General features: G+C 39.2%; 1 long non-coding RNA gene across 1 annotated transcript; it reads left to right on the top strand.

Moving 5' to 3' along the window:
- The first annotated feature begins 963 nt into the window (after positions 1 to 963).
- On the top strand, positions 964 to 8,080 carry LOC143443109 (uncharacterized). The gene is made up of 3 exons (XR_013111848.1): positions 964 to 1,192; positions 5,392 to 5,642; positions 7,688 to 8,080. It is a non-coding gene; the product is annotated as an uncharacterized LOC143443109 (long non-coding RNA).
- Positions 8,081 to 17,520: the final 9,440 nt, after the last annotated feature.

The raw sequence follows: 17,520 nt of genomic DNA, 5'->3' as shown, positions 1-17,520 counted from the left end.
GCCAGTCTCCCATCATTTATCACTATAGGACTCTCTGAAAGCAATCTCGTTTATTAGATTATTTTCCAAAAGAGCTGTAGGGTAGAAAGAAGCTAATGGAATCCCTCAAGGTGAGAAAGACTGAGTGGTGACACAAAAGACCTAAACAATTATGTCAATGACTCCCAGGATTTTGAACTCAGAAATTCCATTGTGGCAGTGGTAATTCCAACAAGCTTCCTTCAAACAATGGGCTGAGTAGAGCAGCCAGCTAGAACTTGAGCCTCTGTCCTGGCTGTCATTTTGGAGGCTATTTAATTGAGAGAGAAAAAAATCTTTCTCTTTATATTAGTTTCATTTCTCATGTGATCAGATACCCCACATAAAGCGATTTAAGTGGAGAAGGAAGGGTTTAGTTTGGCTCACAGTTTGGGGGGATCACCGTGGCTTGTACTTCACCTGCTGTCCAAGAGAAAAGGGAGCCCAGTGCTACTACTCACATATTTTTCTGCATTTTTTTTTTTTTTTACCATTTTTATTCACTCCAGGGCTCTAGCTCATGCCATGTTCAGAGAGGATCTTTTTTCCTTAGTTTAAGCTCTCTTGAAATACTCTCACAGATATGCCCATAAATGTGTCTTTATTGGTCATATTGACAGTGAAGATTAATCATCACATTCTTTCACTTTATTGAAAATTTACTTTTATTTTTAGTTAACACACAATTATGCACATTTATGGGCCACAGTCTGAAGTTGCAGGACATATATTTGTTTCATACTGATCAAATTCAAGCATTTGTTGAATGCTTCACCTTGAGTACGTAACCATTTTTTTGTTGTTTTTGCAAGAATAAATGAATTATGTGGTATAATTTTAGATGTTTATTCCATCTTTGAAACTACATTTACAAGTGGGATATCATAATGAGTCACCCAATGATGAGCTTCAAATTTTAATCACTTCATTTTAATTTTTTTTCAGTTATTGTCTTCAAATACCTTGACAAAATCAACTTCTGGGAGAAGATACTTATTCTGGCTCCAACATTCGGGTTACTGCTTATCATGCTTGGGAAGTCACAGCAGCAGGAGTTTGAAGGATCTGGTCCCATTGCATCCATGGTCCAGAAGCAGAAGCAGAAGCAGACAAATGCATCCTGATGCTCAGCTTCCCAATCCACCTTGGGAATGAATGGTGAAACCTACCATGGGTAGGTCTTCACATTTTAGTTCACACGAATAATATAACATCCTGAAGCTATGTCCAGACACCTGCTCTCCTTTAATTCTAGATTCTATATTATTGATAATTATCATTAACTGAAGTGGAAACTTACGGGTTCTTTGGAAAGTCCCTTGTGTTGGATAGTGTTTTGCTGGGGCAAACATGTGAATGAGTGTTTTCCTGATGTGGACATGGGTGAAAGATTAAGGCCGGCTCTTGAAGGAATGTTTCACTGAAGCAGACACAGGAGACAGGATGTTCTGGTAAAGCAAACATGTGATGAAGGATTCTTTGCTAACAACATGCATATATAGGTCCACATTGCATCGTTTAGCTCCATTTGTCTGGACTCCTTGGACTCAGGCTGAATGGACGCAGGTGTTGAGAGAAGACACATGTTGAGGCAAGACTCTTGCTGAGGCAAGACACGTGGAAGACACGTGATGTTTGGAGGGTATAAATAGGACTCGACAGAGTGATGGAGACAGAGCACAGCTTGCTTACAGAGCTAGCTGTGCAATGCTTGGGTTTCCAGTCTTCGCTGATCTTCCCTTCCCTGAGAGAGGCACAGCTGAGAACTTCTCCTGGTGTTCCTGCTGGTCTCTCCTGCTGACTCGTGCCAAGGCTGAGGCCTGGCTGTCTCTGTTCCTACTTTCCTTTGTTTTTATTTTTCTTTCCTTTCTTTTTTTGTCTTTTGGATGTATGCATTTATACAGATATGTTTACCCATGTTGTCACATCAGAAGCCAGATATCAAAGCTACCTGAGTTGTTTCTCCAGCTTTTGGTTTGAGACAGGGTCTCCCCCTGGAGCTCATCGTTTTGGATAGAGTGGATGGCCAGTTGATCCCTTGGTTGCCTGCCTCCAACCCCAATGCTGGAATAAAAAATATAGTAAATGTAGCTTTTAAAAATATATCTTTCTATAACCATAGGAAATGGAGATATAAACACTAATGGTTTAATTGAATAGCAGAATTATTCAGAAATTTATTCATATGGGGAAAATACTCATATTTATGAGTTTCAATAATTAACATTAATTTTTATATTACTTACTGTTTTAAAAATATTTATTGAGCTTCTACCTTTACCAGCCTTGAGTTAGTTTTGGGGAATGATAAATACATAGGGTGGAGATATTTCCCATTACAGAGTATATTTACATTTGCAGAAAGTGAAAATAATGCTTTATTGGAAAAGTAGAATATCTCAGGATTATCTTCATTTTTCCTCTAAAATATGACTTAAAATATGCTGTTATTTGTAGGAAATGAGATAATCACTATTTGAATATGTAGTGGCATGATACAAAATAATTACATATATTAGACTAATTGTAGTGACTGTGTAGGCACTATGATTAATTTAGCTTAAGTATAAACCAGAAAGCATCTATTCAAAGACTTGACTAACTCTTCCTCATGAGTCAGGGAGAATGGAAAAATCACAGCAATTACCTGGAAAATAGAACTCCAAAAGAATCTAGTTAAAAGCATTGGAATACTTGAATAATTTTATATTTAATAAAACATATTTTAATAGTGCATGGCCTATTAGAAATAGATAATCATGACATAGAAGAAAATTAAAAATAGGCACAATCGAAATACCTTAATCAGCACGGGGGAAAAGGCTCAATGATTAAAGTACATGCCACACAAGCATGGAAAGCAGAGTAGGGGTTTCCAGAAGCCAGGTACACATTGGGTGTGGCCTCCCAACTGTGATTCCAGTGACTGGAAGGTGAAGACAGAGGATCTCTGAAGTAAGCTGACTGGGTGGATTAGCTCACATTGGAGAGCTCAAGTACCTGGCAACTTCATGTTCCACATGTACACACATACATGCATACCTGCACATATATCTGCACCCACACACATGCAAATACACATACATATATGCATGCAGCATGTACATAAACATAAGAGAAAAAACATATTCAACAAAACCCCACAACCTAAATCATGTTTTCTGTTTTTTGATATTTTAACATCTTGGGGTCTCATTGACCTTGAGGAGACATCATCCTTCTCAGGACTAGCTATTTGCTAGTAAACAACTTGCCTGAGATCACATGCTAGTTAATCCAACTAACTAATCTGGACATCAGTCGGTGAACCAGCTCCTCTAGCAGCCTTTCATAAGGCATGAGACAATGTTCTTCTGCTCCAATATTTCCAGCGCCATGCACCATATCACTAGGGACCACTGTTTCAGACCAGAGCCTACAAAATTACGTGAATTAAAACTGAACCTAAATGACTTACTGTTTAATCATCTTTAAATTAAAATACATAATACTCATATCCAGCTGTTCGCTTTGCTACTTTTGCTCCCCCTCTGGGCCTGGTGCTTCCTCTGTGGCCTTGCATGATATGATTTTTAGTCTGTATGGCATATCAGTCAAAGTAATTCAGGAAAGCATAATATATTGCAAACTATCATCTATCTGCATCTATCTATCTATCTATCTATCTATCTATCTATCTATCAATCAACCATCAGTTTGTCTGTCTGCAAAAGCTTTAAATGAAGCCTTCACACGGAGAGGGTTATTTACCCAATAGCTCATTGTTGTGAATGCTAATAGTTTCCATCATAAACACATCACAAATTGTGCATACTTCAGTAAATCATGTTGGTATATAAAAGCATCTACTGCACATGGTGTCTAAACTCTACTCATAGAACTGTACAGATGTATTGTAGTTATCTCCTAGTTTGTTGGCTTCAGCATCTCTGAATAAAACCAAATTCCCAGGTACTTTTTTATATAGGGTCATATTAGTAGGGTAGTCTCAGAAGGAGGTGACATATCTGAGTGGGCTAGCAACCCCTTCGCTAGTGTGAATTAAACAACTGAACAGAAAGGGATCGATCCAGTAACCTGACAGAAGGATGCAGGTGACAGAAGATGGGGTGATATTAGTCACCAAAATGACCATGCAGTCTATTCAGGCATCCATCTGTCGTCATATCTGATAGGGACAGAAATCCTCAACCTGTATATTAAGTCTCAAGCAAAGACATCTTTTAATCCACTCTTCTTAAAGCCAAGCGAATTAACTGATAACAGAGATCTATCTAGAAAGTTAATAAAAGGCAGCTGGAATGCAGTGTTCAGCTGAAGCCTTTGGGGGTGTGCTAGTGGGACAGCTGTCCTGTCTCTGCTCTTCCATGCACTTGTTTCAGGACATACCTATCCCTGTTTTAACATCATTACCAGTGAGGAACCTTTCTATCATGACCATGTCATGAAGTTGGCACAATAGTTTTCTTGTTTCGTCCCCGAGAGAAGAAGAAAATGAAGCACAGAGAGATAAACTTGTCATGTCTGAATGGATGCAAATCCACTGTAGCAACTCAGTGGGCTGCAAGCTCACTGAGCACAGTCCCCCGCAGTGTAGACTCTACTGAAGCCTCTTTCCTTCTACATGCAAGATGCCAAAATTCTAAATGCTGATACTTTTAATGAATACCTCCTTTGCTTTCTCTCTTGTGTTTTTAGGACATGGAACATTTTTCTATCATAATCTGTATTGGTTCAAAATGACTTAAATTGATCTCAGTTTGTCTTATACAACTAAAGTTAGGTGAAGGGACCACACCATGGGTTCTTCAGTGGCCTTATTAAGAATATTATTATTTTTAACTCTTTAATTGCACTGTGATCAGTTAAGGGAAGTTGTGTGCATGCTGGTGTGCTTTTTGACTTGAGAAGACATGGGAAAGGACAAAGAGGCAATGTGCTGGTTCTGTATTCTAGAAAGATACACAGAGAACAGTGATCATCCTGTGAACTCTGCCTTTATATCATTTGTGTATTGCACAGACCTGTGGGCATAGACATTTTGAAAATCAAGGTTATTTTTTCCCCAATTCATTGTTATTGTAATTAGAATTGAGAAAGGCAAAGGGCATTGAAAATAGGTGGGTGCTAGCACTGTTTGCAAATTTCTCTTGACAATAGCATACACCAATGATCTATACCTGTGTGTCTCTCATGGTAGATTAAACCTGTGACATACCTCTCTACATCCTGAGAGCAGAGCTGTGTTTGGCATATTGTAGAAACAACAGTGAGTCCTGAATGAATGACAATTGTTCAGGACTTCTGGCTGGTCTTTGAAGTTCTACAGATTTTGCTGTGGATCTCTTTATACAGTATTGAATGTCCTTTCAGGGATTAACAAAAGAAACACAACACCTGAGGAAATAACTTCTGTGGTCACCGAATGAGAAATGTCAGATGAACAACTTGAACATCACTTCAGAATGAATGCACTCCACATCACTCCTTTAGAAAGGATCACATGAGACAATAGTCCTCTGGCAGAAACAACTAGAGATGGGAGCAGAAAGCACAGAAGAGCACCAGGCAGCGACTGTGATACTGCAATACAAGATGTTTCCTTGCTTCATGATTTCCCAGGGGTAATATCTGTTAAGATTTCAGCAGGGACAATAAATCTTTTATTCTTAATCTTTTGGGCTAAAATGTTCATCTATTGATGTGTTGGGAAAAAAGGATCATTTGAAGAGGAAAAAATATATGTGGTGACAAAATGTCTGTAGAAGTCACCTTTTAGCCAGTTTCTGGGGTGGTGAGAAGACAGTGCAGGTATGAGACTTATCAAGGTATTTCTACATGTTCCTGGTATTCTTTGGGAAGAAAAGTGGCTTCTATTGAGACTGAATTAGAAAAACTCCAGGTCCTTCATGGTCCCTGACTTCATAGCTCCAGCATCTTCATCAAGGTCAAAGGTAATTTCTCTCTGGAACTCTCCTGTTTTTACAAGGATATAGATGAACCCTAGACAAGTGTTCTCTATATCATGTCTTCCACAAGACCACACCATGGCCATCTCATAAATTTTGTAATACTCATAAACATTGTGTAGGGAGACATATAACATTAAGGTAATAAAAAAATGATCAGAAACAGTTGTTCTCACTTAACTGTAATAAGTAAGAAACTCTTTGCCAATAGATTGCATCCTATAATTGATAGTCTTTTGGAGTCCGAAACCCTAACAGACACGATATCCTTTGCAGAAGGGCATCTGAGACAGAGTTTCAGTGATGTTATTAAGTCCTAGTAGCGTAAGCCCCTACTTGTTTGTGTATGCATCCACACCTGTTGTCCGCAGGATAGTCTGTCATTCCTCCACCTGACCTCTGTTCTGCTGTGGGATTGATTGGTTTCTGTGAACAAAATCAATCCTGACCTTTGATGGTGATTGTAGGTGGGTGACACTTGGGTGAGCAGAGAAAGGAGCTGGAGTGGTTTTTCTCAGTCCATCTCTCAGTAGCTGTCAGGCATTTATTTGTTCTTCATGACAGCCTCATGTTTTCCACAGTCTGATGACTCCTGTCCATCAGACTTTGGCTTTTTAGGTTTGAGACAGATCTGTCAATTGTGATATCAAGAGATTTCAGGGTTGAAGGGCTAACTTTTGTCATTCTCCTTCAGCATCCCTCAAAGTCTAGAGAACATTCTCAGTCTGTACCTTTCATGACCCCTTTGAAGTGGGTCAGTGAATTCTTAGCAAGATTATAACTGATAAGTGTTATTAGATTCTTGGTTCCAGGGTGGATCTTTGGCCTTTTCCCTTGACTTACTTTAGTCTATCTTCTCATAGAAAGAAAATTTTCAGTTCCTAAGTATCTTACCTCACATCCTGACTGCTCCTGTTCTGGGATTAGACTGCCAATGAACTATCTCTTATTTCTCCTTTCTCATTTTCTGCTCTCTCCCTCCTCTCTGTCTCTCTCTCTTCCTCACTCTGCCTCTCCCTCTACTACCTCCTCTCCTCTCCTCTCCTCTCCTCTCCTCTCCTCTCCTCTCCTCTCCTCTCCTCTCCTCTCCTCTCCTCTCCTCTCCTCTCCTCTCCTCTCCTCTCCTCTCCTCTCCTCTCTTCTCCTCTCCTCAGTCCAACAACATGGATGCATCTGGGAAATGCTATTATAACTGAAATAAGTCAGAAAAGAAATTTAGATAGTTGATAGTCATTATTTACATCTTCTCTTTTAACCAGACAACATCTTTCCACTCTTCTTTCAGGTTTCTTGACTAAGTTATAAGTTGTCTAAAAGATATAAACTTTAGGGAAAATTTGATAAGCTTTATGTATGTATTTTAATTGTAAGATATGTATTTGAATAATAGTAGGAAAGAAATATATTTCACAAAGGGTGAGGTGCTCTGTGAGCAGAGATTTATCAATATGTCTTATCAATAAGAATCACTGTATTAGGTTATTTCTCAGAGTTCTCAGCAAGTATCTCATAAAAGGCCATTTATGAGGAACAGATTTATTTGGGTTTATGGTTTGAAAGGGCAGAGTCCATCATAGTGGAAAAAGTGTGCATGGGTGGTTTGAGATGCATTGTCTTCGTGTCTACATCCTGCAAGTACAGAGAGACAAATGCTTTTTTTCAACTCAATTTCTCTTTTTTCCCCCTTTATATTCATTCAGAAACTGTGGCTTGTGGAATGTTTCTTCCATCTCCGGTTTCTTGCATCCTGAAAACATCCTTCAAGCACACCCAGAGGTGTGTCTTCTGAGTTCTTCCAAATTTTGATATTTGACAATGAAGATTAACAACAAGTTGTGCTGCTGCTGAAATGGTGAACTGACTAAAGAAAGTTATATGTCTCACAAACATGGATCAAGAACAAAATCCAGTCTATGCTCATCAGAGTACACCAAAATTTATGTTAGATTCTAGACTTAATGAATTTTCTAAGCTGCATTCAAGCAAATGTTCCTTTTATTGATTTTTAGAAAACAGTCGATAGATGAATTGATTGACCTGATGGTTCCTTGGCTTCTCAAGGAGAAAAAGAAATAAAACTAAACTTTAAAGCTACTATCTTTATATGTATGCCTTGGTGATGAGAGATTAGAAAGCATGGTAACTAGATAAAAAGAAAGATTTTATTGAGCTATGTATTGAATTCTATAAATTATTATAAGGTGGAGAGTGGCCAGGGTTTGCCTTCAGTTATCAGTACCTGCACTGAATTTTGACCAATGTTTTTAGTTTTATTTTTCTCAAGACTGTTTATTATAATTTTATTATAAGATAAAAGTACTTTATGAAACAAAAATGTAGCACTCTATATATTTATACATATATACACATATTCTGTGTGCTTTAGTATACTACTGAATTGGGATCCTTTAAATAAAAAGCCATCTTTTGGAAGGATAAACTAGCCATATCAGGTTATTATAAGAAATAATAGAGCTACCCTGATGCTGATAAACACCATTTTCATAACTGAGGGTAAGGTGGCATATGAGACAAAAAACAATGGATGGAGAAAACATCTTTACTTACTCTCCCCATTTCTAATATTCTTCTAAAGCATTTCACATAAACATCTAGATCTTGAGATGCACAGGAAATAATTTAGTAGTTCTATCTACTTAAATTCCAGGTTTCTCACTTATGAGTTGTAATCTCTTAAAATAACTGTTAATTTATGTGCCTCATTATTAAAAAGTGAGATGACTGAATGGCTTTTTGCAACGTTATTACATTTTAAAATTTTTAAATAATAAACCATCCTGGCACTAGAGGATGGACATCAACCTCTGTGATCATTTAGTAAGAAATCTTTGTAGTTTGGAAAAATTGGCTTAAAGTGTCGCGGCCCGTACTGCCAGGCTTTGTGGGCCAAAATGTTTCGGCCTGCTCCGCTCCACGCTTGGCAGCCACTGTGTCTTGGCCCAAGCTGCCGCTCAGGTCCGAGGGTCAGGGTCTAGCGAGAGAGAGAGTGGGGATAAAGGAGAAGAGACTCGAAGAATGGAGACAAGACAGAGATTCTGATCAAGTCTCGTTTATTGAAGGGAATTCTGAGCTATTTATAGGCTTTTGCCACGTGCCTTGTAGGCACGTGAATACCATGTGCCTTGCAGCTGTGGATATGACGTAATCCTTACAGGCGTCTATAGCGTGGACAGCATGTGCACCGCAATGCCTTGCCGGCGTGGATAGCACGTGCGCCTTATAAGCATGTATGGCGTAGATAGCACGTGGACAGCACGTGGACAGCACATGGACAGCACGTGGACAGCACATGGACAGCACGTGGACAGCACGTGAACTGCATGCCTTGCAGGCGTGGCTACCAAGTGCGCCTTGCAGCTGGGGGGCAGTAAACAGCAACACCAGCTATGTGGGATAAACAATATACTTATCAGAGTGTGCTTCAGCTGTTATAGGCTTTTGAAAACCAAGTCTTTCGTCAGGGTATATGGTTCCAGACGGCTGCAAAGTTGATCTAGCTGCTTTCTGCTAAAAGTTGGCTCCCAACATTAAAGTATGCAAATGGTTGGAAATACTAAATGCCTAATACACATTGTATGGTATATTTTAGCTCTTGTTTCTGTTCTATATCTTCATCTGTGTTTATACCAAGCAGTTGTGGAAAACTTTTTGTCTATTATCTATTGGTTAACTTTAACAGAAAAGGATTTATTTTTTTGAAAGCTAAAAGTTCGTATCCGTCATACGGAGGTAATTTTTTTTTTTAATGACAATTTAGTGAGCTATCATGTGTCAAGTACACAGCACATAGGAGGCATTCCAAATATGTCAGCTATTGTCTCATTAAGGAGCCTTGGAAAGCAGGTTCCCAGATGAACATTTGCATGGAGGAGGAGTTTAGGGGATGATCTCAGGAACATCATCCATAAGAAAAAGAGGCAGTCACAGCCAGGCAGAGAGAAGGATTCAATGTGCACTTTCTAGAGAAGCCCATAGAGAGCTCTGGCAGCTTTAGACATTCATACTGAACTGAAGCCAGGAGTCTTCTTGTTCCTGCAGTAAATAGGGTCAATGTTGAGTGAGGTGGTTCCTCCTTTAAGGATAATCCCCTAAGAGAGTCACCTCTGACATAAGTCAGCAATGATCTCCTCTAGTGTCTGTGACAACAAACAGGTGTCAGTCCTGGTGGACTGGAAACCAGGTAGCATAGCACAAGATCCACACTGGTATGACTTAGATGTAGCATTTTCTCTGCTGAGAAAGCTTGTTGCCCTCTTGGATCAGGGTCACCAGGATTTCAGGAAGTCTCATCTGTTAGGGAAACTTAGAAGAAGGCTTATATGATAAAGTTTAGTTCTTCCTTCTGCCCCTGGGGCCCAAGGTCAGGGCTCTAAGCCTTGTATGCTTCTTCTGCCTTACAATCTAGGTTCACACACATCTCCATTGTTCCGTGATTTCCATGCCTATCTCAGATCATGGATAGCGTTTATGCCTACTGGTGCACACAACATATTCTGTTCTGTCCCCATGGCATATTCTTGCTGTTCACACCTAGTCTCACTAACTTAATGACTCCTTTCCTGGCCTACAGGTCTCCAGGCATGGAATACTTAAAGAACCATGTGGAAAGCATGGCTCAAAGTTTCACTGGAGCTTGGTCCTTTTTTCTAATAGAAGAATGTACTACAGAGACTAGAATCTTTGGCCTGGAGAGTTTAAAGTGGGAATGGGAAATGCGTAATTTTTGGAAATCAGATACTCCCTAAATATAGACACTAATGATGATGTTGGACTGAATCACAGATTCTCTAAAAGATTTAATGAAACCACTCTTTGACTTCCTGATTCATATACTCCAATATAGGATACTTGGTAACTAATAAAAAAAAAATAAAAAAAAACAGGAGTCAATGTAGTTTATTTAAAGTGCCTGGGCCATGGCCTTCTACCCTTGAAATGTATCATCCCAAGACTGTACCAGAGACCTTCAAATGGCCATTGCATTGATTATACGATAGCTGCTCCTATTTGGCATAATGATTTTAATCATTGAAATTGATGGTATTTCCAAGTTTTTTGATCTTATATTTCCCAATAGGTAAATCAAGTACCATGGTTTATAAGAAGAAAAGGCTAGAAGTGTGGAGACCTTTTTTTTTTATCAAGCCCTTACTATTTGCCACACATGGCTGAAACTGCTTTTATAAGTGCAGTATCAGTGTGTTTCATTATGTGCCTTCAACATTATCAGCTATTCAATAAACTTATTCACTTATCTGGAAAGATATCACATGCAGGCTAATCAAATTCTTTGTTAGCATGCAGATCATAATAATGCTAGCCTTGGTCAACTGAGTTGATAGTTGCCTTTAAACCATGAGAGTTTGCCTAAAGAAAGACAACAGAAACACAGAGACCAAGCTAGTCCTGATAGCATTGAGATTTTTGTTCTTTATTTTCTGAAATAAAAGCTCCTTCAAAGTTTCAACTATCTTATTGTCTTTCTTTTGCACACTTAAACAAAACAGTTTCATAGACTGAATAACCAATAAAGAGCGCACATTTATTTTTTAACTTCTGGAGGCTAGAAGCCCAAGAAGAAGGCCCAGCAATAGATGTCTGGTGATGGTCTTACTGTGGCGATGGTTTTCAGGTTCTGTCTTGATATAACAGAAGGCAGAATAGTCAGTGGATAAGCTAGTCTATGATGTCAGGCCCCTTTCATAAGGGTTCGATTTCACTACTGAGCAAAGATGTTCCATGACCTAGTCACCTCTTTAAGGCTTCTTTTCAACATCATTTCAGTGGTAACACCTGAATTGAGGACATATTCAAACCACAGGAACGAGTAAAGCATTCTTACTACTTACAAAATAGTTCTGATGAAGGGGCTCCATCAGCTCCACACCTGTGTATGTGTTCTTGAATCTACAAAGTTAGTATCACAAATCAAGAGTCTTTCTTGAGACTCACTTTGTATCTGGCTTTGCATTCCCCTGACTTCATTGATGTTATAACGATTTTTATGGTTGAAAATGATATTTCCAAGTTTTTGGATCTTATGGTATTTCCCTATAGGTAAGTCAAGTATCATGGTTCATGAGAGGAAAAGGCTAGAAGTGTAGAGAGCTCTTTTATCAAGCCCTTACTATTTGCCACACATGGCTGAAAACTGCTTTTATAATTACCAAAGTTCATTCTCCTCACAGCTCTGAGGCACTGGTATTAGTTTTCTCATTTTGACAGAATAAGTTTGTCCTGAAAGCAGCTTTCAAATTACTTGAACTATAATAGACATGTGTGAAAATTTATTTTTAATGTCTGTCAAACACTGAGATGACATTCAACAAATGGAGGTAAAATATTTTCATCAAAGTCATTATTCTGCTAATATATTATAGTCCATTTGGGTGGGTGAAGCAAAACATCACAGACCGAGTGGCATCCGAACAATAGAAATTTATTTTCCAGAGTTCTGTAGGCTGAATAGTCAAAGACCAAAACAACCTGGAGAATTTGGTGTCTGGTGAGAACTATTGGTAAATGGCTTTAAAGATGGACATTGTTTTTTATCTGCATCCAGTACTGGAAGGAGAATGAACCCTTTGTGGTCTCTTATAGAAGAAAACTAATTTCACTTATGTAAGTTCTTCTTCTTCTTCTTCTTCTTCTTCTTCTTCTTCTTCTTCTTCTTCTTCTTCTTCTTCTTCTTCTTCTTCTTCTTCTTCTTCTTCTTCTTCTTCTTCTTTTTTTTTGTCTTTGTTGCCTGACAAAAGAATTAGTATTTTTACACAAGAATTTTGGAAGACAAAATTTTCAGAGCTTAACAACAGAGGATATAGTAGATCAATCACCTGTGAGATGCCACATGTCAGGTGACACAGATATAGAGTGCAAAGGCAGGATTTGAACTCAGCTTCAACTCTGAAGTTAGTCCTGTTAGTTTCTGTGTTGGACCCAGTTTTATGGTAAAGAAAATAGAGGTCTAGAAAGATGATTTCATGAGTCCCCATTTGATAAGAGGATAATTACAGTGTTTATATTCTGAGATTTAAATCAGCAACCTAATATATGTTTCTTTCATTAAATACAAAATTTATGTTTCTATTAGCTCTGCACGATCTGGAACAGAAGTTACTTAACAGAGTGTCGAATAAAATAACGGGAACTTACATTCTATTAAGAAGCTTTTCCCTGCTCTTATGTAGCAGATGTGCAGCCCGGCCTTCATGTGGGTTCTGAACAGCTGGAACGAAGCTATCCCAAAAGCTGTTGCCTGTAGGTGGGATATGTTCTACTAGCTGGGCTGCCTTGTCTGGTCTCAGTGGGAAAGAAAGATACTAGCCTCGAAGATACTTGAAGTGTTAGGGTGGGGGGATATCCAGGGGATCCCCACCCACTCAGAGGAGAAGGGAGGTTATAGAAGGACTTGGGGAAGGGTTCACCGGGAGGAGGCAGTGAGCAGGATGCAAAATGATTAAGTAAAAAAAATAATAAATTAAAAACAACAAAATACAAGAAGCTTTGAGACCAAACTAAAAGGTATGAAAACAAAGATCATCATTTTGCACTGTGTTGGGGGGAGGCTGATGTTATAAATGGTTTGTGGAGAACCAGCGAAGTACAGAAGCACGAGTTCTGTGTTCTTTTTAGAACTTCTCTGGAAGCTACCAATAACTTCATATCTATTTTATAAAAAGTGATTTAATAAAAGTGAAATCAGGGTTGCTCCAGAAAAGAATAAATTAACTGCAAAATAATAAAAATTTTGCTCTGACTTGAAAGGCATTTTGGGAAGTCAAAGTAAATCAAGTGAGAAATATTACATATTTACTCACAAATTCTTCAGACATAGCATAATATGTCTTGGATTTATATCTGAGAAGTCAAGTCCAAGAATGAAAGGTAGACGTTCTTTGGTGTTCTTGAGATACCGAACATTTCTACTTCTTTCTATTTAATTGAAACTAGATTATATTTCAGACAATATATCCCAGTTATAATTTCCCTCTCTCTACTCCTCTCAATGCCCCCCATTTGTCATCTTTTTCTGGATCCATTCTCTTTCTGTTGCTCATTAGAAAATAACAGACTTCTAAAAGATAACAATTTGTAGGCAGGACACATTTTGGGTCAAAAGCTTTGTAGGCAGGTTGCATTATTCTTCCACTGGGAGTTCTCTCAGGCTACAGGGAGAGGCCACTTCAGAATCAGTATCACCCACTGCTAGGAATCTCAGCTAGAGTCACTCCCTTAGACCCTTTGGTGCCACTTCCCATCCCAGTTCTCTGGCATGTCCTAGAGATTGCTCCCCACTAGCTGATCGCCTTTCTCTCCCCTCTGCTTTCTCTATAAACGATTTCTCCACCCTGTTTTCCTCCCCATCTCTTCTACCCAGTTCCCTTTTGTCAATCTCCATTATTGATTTTGTTTCCCCTTCTAAGATTCAACCATCTTTTCCTGTGCTCTCCTTGGTATTTGACTTCTTTGGGTCTGCTGATCATACCATGGTTATTCTGTACTTTATGGCTAATATCTACATATAAATTGATATGTGTTTGGCCTACAAAATGTGCAGGGACAAATATAGAGCACAGCCTGAGGGAATGGCTAACCAATGACTGCTCAAAATTGAGACCCATTCCATGGGCAAGAACCAATCCTTAACACAATATTCCAATTATTCCTGTAGATAGGAACTGAGCATACCTGCCCCTGGAGATGCTACACTCAATATCCAATGGAAAGAGATGCAGACATTCACACCCAAACAGCAGATGGAGCTTGGGGAGTCTTATGGAAGAGTTGGGAGAAAGATTGAGGGACCCAAAGAGGACAAATATTCCACAGGAAGAACAACAGAGTCAACTAACCTGGACCCTTGGTAGCTCCCAGAATCACCAACTAAATCACCAGAATCACCAACTAAAGAGTAAGCACAGACTGGACCTAGACCCACTGCACATATGTAGCAGATGAGCAGCTTGGTCTTCATACCAGTTCCCCAACAACTGGAGTAGGGGCTTTTCCTGAACCTGTTGCCACCTGCCTGCCTGTGGATCCCACCCTTCCTAAATGGACAGCCTTCTCTGGCCTCAGTGGAAGAAGATATGCCTAGTCTTGCAGCAACTTGATGTGTGAGGTGGGGGAGGGAGTGTTAGGGGTTGGGGGTATCCTGGGCTGGAGGGTAATGGGTGGAATGGGTGTGGGGATATGTCAACACCCAGAGGGGGCTTCTCCTTCTAAGGGGATTAGGGAGAGGTTTTACATGAAAGGGTACTGGGAGGAGAGGAAGGGCTGATATTTGGTTGTAAATAAATAAATAAATAAATAAATTTTGAAAAGATAATAAATATGACAAAATAAAATATAAGATGAAGCAAAAACTATAATATCAAAGTTGCCATATCATATCATGGCAACCCAACAGGAGGAAAAGTGTTCCAAGAGAAGGCATAAGAGTCAGAGGCCCACTTGTTCACAGTCAAGAGTCCCATAAAATTATTATTATGATAACAGCTATAATATCTATGCAAGGGCCTGGCGCAGACCCATGTAGAACCTGTGTTTGCCACTTTAGTCTCTGTGAGCTCATATGTAGCTTCCTTAGTTGCTTCAGAAGGCTGTGTCCTCCTGGTGTCTATCCCCTCTGTATCTTTCAATCTTCCTGCTTCATCTTCCATGGGATTTGCTGAGTTCTGACTGGAGGGATTTAATGGAGATACCCCACTTAGATTCTGTCCATGGAATGTCTGATTGTGAGTCTCTATATCTGCTTCCATCTGACACTAGAGGAAGCCTTTCTGATGATGACTAGGGAAGGCACTGATCTATGAGTATATAGGATATCATTAAGATCATTTTATTGATACTTTTTTTTTAGACCAGTAGTGTTTGTTTTTGCCCTAGGTATATAAGCTATCTAGTCCCTGGTTCTTGGTTACACAAACAGTGGAATACGGATTCCTTCTCATGGAGTGGGCTTTAAGTCAAAGGTCCTTTGGGCTACTTCCCAAAGTTTTGTGCCACCATTTTCCCAGAATATTTCACAGGCTGAAGAGATTGTAGGTCAAAGATTTTGTGTCTGGGTTGGTGTCACATTTCTCTCTAGGAACCCTGTAGAGTATCTTCCCCTCACTAAAGAGACCAGAGTGTGGGGGTAAAAGCTCCATGTAGGCATCAGATTGACTTCTCCATGTTCAATGAGCTGTGTGAGTTTTCAGCAATGGGTGTTTAGGTTAGTTTTTAGGAGAGTAACCCTGTGTCTTAGCAACAGTCTGGGTTGTTTGGGGAATTTTCATGGGACCCCCTTGGCCAACAATTCACTTGATTGCAACCCAGTTTCACCACTGGAAGCTTTGTCTAGTGACAAGAGATGATCAGTTGAGACTCTGTATCCCCCATTACTAGGGATCCTCATTAAGATCATCTTTATAGATTCCAGGAAGTTTCCATTGCACTAGGTTTCCATACCATCATCCAAATGTTCCCAATTCTCCCCAAACTCTCTCCCTCCACCCTATCTCCCCCCCTAACTTGATACCTCCAATCCTGAACCTACCTATCCTCAGTATACTCTAAAAACCTACCATTTTTCTCCCTCCGAATGAGATCTATGTGTATTTCCTAATCTCCTCCTCTTAACCTAACCACTCTGGGTCTATGGATTATAGAACCAAGCACAAAGTATCAATGCAATTTATTTAATGCCCAATAACTACTTACAAGCAAATATATACCATATTTATCTTTCTGGATCTGGGTTATCTCATCCTGGATGATTTTTTCCTATTCATTTGCCTGTAAATTTTATGACATCATTTGTAACGGCTGAGGGGTTTTTATCCTTTTGGTAAATATACCACATTTTGTTTATCCATTCTTCTGTTGAGGGACAACTAGGATGTTTTCAGTTTCTGGCTATTATGAATAAAGTCTCAATGAACATGGCTGAGCAAGAGTTCCTGTGGCAAGATGGAGCATCCTTTGGGTATATACCCAAAAGTAGTATACCTGGATCTTGAAGTAGATCATTTCCCAACTTTCTGAGAAACTGCCATATTGATTTCAATAGTAGCTGTACAAGTTGGCATTTCCACCAGCAATGGAGGGGTACTCTTCTTGTGTCACATCTTAGCCAACATGCACTATCACTTGTGTTATTGCACTGAGTCACTTTGACAGGAATCTCAAAATAGTTTTAATTCGCATTCCTCCAGTGGCTAAGGATGTTAAACATTTCTTCAAGCATTTCTCTGCTATTTGAGTTTCCTCTATTGAGAATTTTCTGTTTATATCTGTCCCCCATTTTTAATTAGATTATTTGGCTTTTTGATGTCTAGTTTCTTGAATTCTTTATATATAAATTTCATTTATTTATTTATTTATTCACTTTACATCCTGATATCAGCACCCTCTCCTCCCAGTAGTTCATCATTTCTTCCCTTCTCTTATCCTTCAGGAAGAGAAAGCCTTCTATAGGTGACAACCCTACTTCCCCCCCATACCCACACATCAGGTCCATGCAGGAAGG

Source organism: Arvicanthis niloticus, chromosome 7 (assembly GCF_011762505.2).
Source record: "Arvicanthis niloticus isolate mArvNil1 chromosome 7, mArvNil1.pat.X, whole genome shotgun sequence".
NCBI classification, from domain to species: Eukaryota; Metazoa; Chordata; class Mammalia; order Rodentia; family Muridae; genus Arvicanthis; species Arvicanthis niloticus.
Note: the sequence above shows the minus strand (reverse complement) of the source record. Positions and strands in the feature narration are given on the sequence as shown.